The following is a 3,227-nucleotide window of genomic DNA, read 5'->3' on the forward strand; positions in this document are numbered from 1 at the left end:
TCATGCTGACCTAAAGCAGTTCAGTACTTTCCCAGGTGAGAGACTTTTTTACTATATCAGAAGCTAAGGTGCCTTCAAGTGCCTTAAACAAAACGTTATAAATCATGATTGTTGTGGTAGTTCTGATTTTTTCTTGGTACTGGGGATTAAACTCAGGACCTTGAGCTTGCCAGCAGGTGCTTATGTTACTGAGCTATCTTGTCAGCCCCAGTTCTATGATTATTATACATTTGTTAAAACTCATGAAATTGTACATTAAAATTGGTCAATACTATATACAAACTGTATTTTAATGACATTGATTTTTTAAAGTATTCTCAAAAAGTAAAAAAAATTGCCCAATGACAGAAACACAGAACTAATACCATAAAATTCTTAGAAGAGAACCTAGGGGCTAATCTTAACAACCTTGGATTTCAAAATATGCTTTTAGATATGATGCCAACAACATGAGCAACAGAAGAAAAAAGACACTAAACTGGCTTCTCAAGAAAATCCTTCTCAAAATTGGCAAAGGAGTCAAGGGGACATTGCTCCATGAAGGATGCGCGAATGGCCAGCGTTCCTGAGAAAGTGCTAGCCACCACCTGCCACGAGGGAAGTGCAACTGAAAACCATAATGCTGTGTTGCGTCCACAGCTGCAACTAAGGATGTGAAAATAAGAAATTTCAGTGAAAAAATGTGGAAACGCTGGAGCACTTGTACAGTGGTGGTTGTCATGGCTTGTTACTGCACATAGAATTCAGCAGATTCTCAAAAAGATCCACATAGAATGATCATACGACCCAGCAATCCCACTCCTAGGTATGTCCTCAAAGAACTGTGGACAGGCACTCAGGCACACGGACATGGACACGTGTGCCCAGCACCACCCAGCCCGAGGGGGGAAGGAACCTAAGTGTCCATCAGCATATTAATTAATGGGTAAGCTGTGGTAAGTGTGTACAATGTAATGTTATTCAGCCATAACCAGGAACGAAGTACTGGTATACATTATAATGTGGCATAACCTCAAAAACAACTTATATTTAAAAGAGCCACAACTAAAAGAATCTAGATTGAATGATTCCGCTTATATGAAATATCCAGAAGACCTAGATCCAGAGACAGAAAGCGATCGGTGACAGCAGTGGGCTTGCGGAGGAGATAGGAGATCGCCACACAGGAGGTATGGGCCAACTTTTGGGATAAATACGTCTTGCCATTAGATGGAGGTAGTCGTCACACAGTGCTCTGATTGGACTACATGCCACGGCAAATTCAGCTGAGCAATCAACGCATGATGCTCGGCCGTAGAGCGGGAGTGGAGGGAAGGACTGAGGCTGCTGTGCAGGGGATGCGAGGAAAGACAAGTGTGGAAGGTGGAGGACACAAGTTTGACTGGGTCATGAGGATTCAAGGTGCCGGTGAGGCGTTCGGGCACAGTGGTGTCGTGGTCAGTTGGACTGCTGGCCGCTGGGCCTCAGTGGGAGATGCGAGGGATGGGGTGCCCTTGCTGAACACTCTCAAGGTACTGTTTGTACACAAGAAATGACTTACTGCTTACCTACCACCACATCACAAGATCCACTGGGTAGATTCAGTTTGCACATTAATTGCGTAAAGTGAGGAGTATGTACTAAAGATTCATCCAGAGACATAGCAAATCGACCCCCAAGCCAGGGTTTGTCCTGCAGACAAGCTCTCACGGTTCCTGATTACATAGAGCTCACCAGTGCTGGAGGAAATATTTTCATAACACTTTAGGGGAAATGCATCTATATTCTTAAACATCCCTCCACTCTAGAAAATTAGCCAGCATGAATTTCATTGGTATATCTCAAAGTAATGAACTTGCTGCTCTGAGCAAACGTGGCTGTCGCGTAAGAAGACTTCTGCGTCACACCCCATAGCCTCAGCTCCTTGTGGACACCTTTGGGCTCTGTATCTCGTTGCCCCCACCCACAACACAAAGTGAAGTCACAGGTCCCCCAAGGAGACATGTGCTTTGCTGTGAGGCGGTGACCCCATCTCTACATTTTCCCCATTCCCTGCTCTTTGTTCCTGCCTAAGCTTTAAGTCTGGAATGCACTAGAAATGTTAATTTCATCAAAAACTAAGCACTTCTATGGACGCATACTAAGAATACTTGAGAACTGAGGAGGAAAGTCTGAGTACTGTAGAAATAGTCCTTTATTCACAACTGAAAAACATTTAGTGGCACAAAGGGAAGGACAGATGGACAACAGGTATACATAGCAGCTTAAGATCTTGTTTTCTCTTTACCTGAGCCTGTTCTCCCTACAGTGCCTTTCGCTGCTCTAAGTCTTCCCCGAAGAGACACCTTGTGGTGCCTCTTGCTGAGTTCTCCAGCCTCAATTCAACTGTCTTTCTGTCTTTGTAACTAAGGTGGGCCACGTGGCCCAGATGGTCAGTCTGGCAGCAGACACAGGCTTTATCAAAGACACAGTATTGATTCCCTGTGGACCCACAGTGACCTCTTTCTTTTACCTCTTCCTAGACCAGTTCACAAGGCTTTTAATCCCCCCAAACACAGCATGCCAATATGGCCAGAGGATGGGCTGCGGCTCAAAATCAACTGCTCCGACCCAGGAAGCTTCCCCTGGCACAGGCAGCCTTCCATTAAGCAGGGCTGGCGCCATTGTTTTTTTGCACGGCTTCCACCAGCTGGCCTTGCTATGCTTGGCTAAGAATTAGACAAGGGAGGGAGGGTCTGGCTTGAATAGGAGGAGAGACAAGGGCTGGGTTTAAAAGGTGACACTCTAAGGACAAGCTTGAAGAGACAGGGAATAGGCAATGCTCCCACAGAGCCAGCTTTGCTTTTGTGAAAGGACCAAGGCAGGCAGGGGAAAAACAGCTTGACATGTACTTCTCTGGCTCTGAAACAAAACCATGGTCAGAGGACACTGAGTCCACTCTTTCCAAACCACACTCCCAGACTCTGGGTGTAAGGAAACCTCCTATGAGGACAGAAAATAAAAGGTTTTAGTTAAAACTCTGATTTCTGGAACAGGCATCACTACACAAAGATGCTACAACTACTAGACTTTCTTGAACATACATGCTTGAGGCATTATTTACCCATCACCAAAAAAATATAAGAAGTCCTACTCAAATGCATTCTGCAGTCAGTTAATGTGCCAACCTCTTATATGCAAACAATACAGTAAAAACTTTAATAAGGTATATTGTGCTCATGCATATTAATTACAATATGTACTGATAG

This window comes from Octodon degus, unplaced genomic scaffold (assembly GCF_000260255.1).
Source record: "Octodon degus isolate 3935 unplaced genomic scaffold, OctDeg1.0 scaffold00044, whole genome shotgun sequence".
Taxonomy (NCBI): domain Eukaryota; kingdom Metazoa; phylum Chordata; class Mammalia; order Rodentia; family Octodontidae; genus Octodon; species Octodon degus.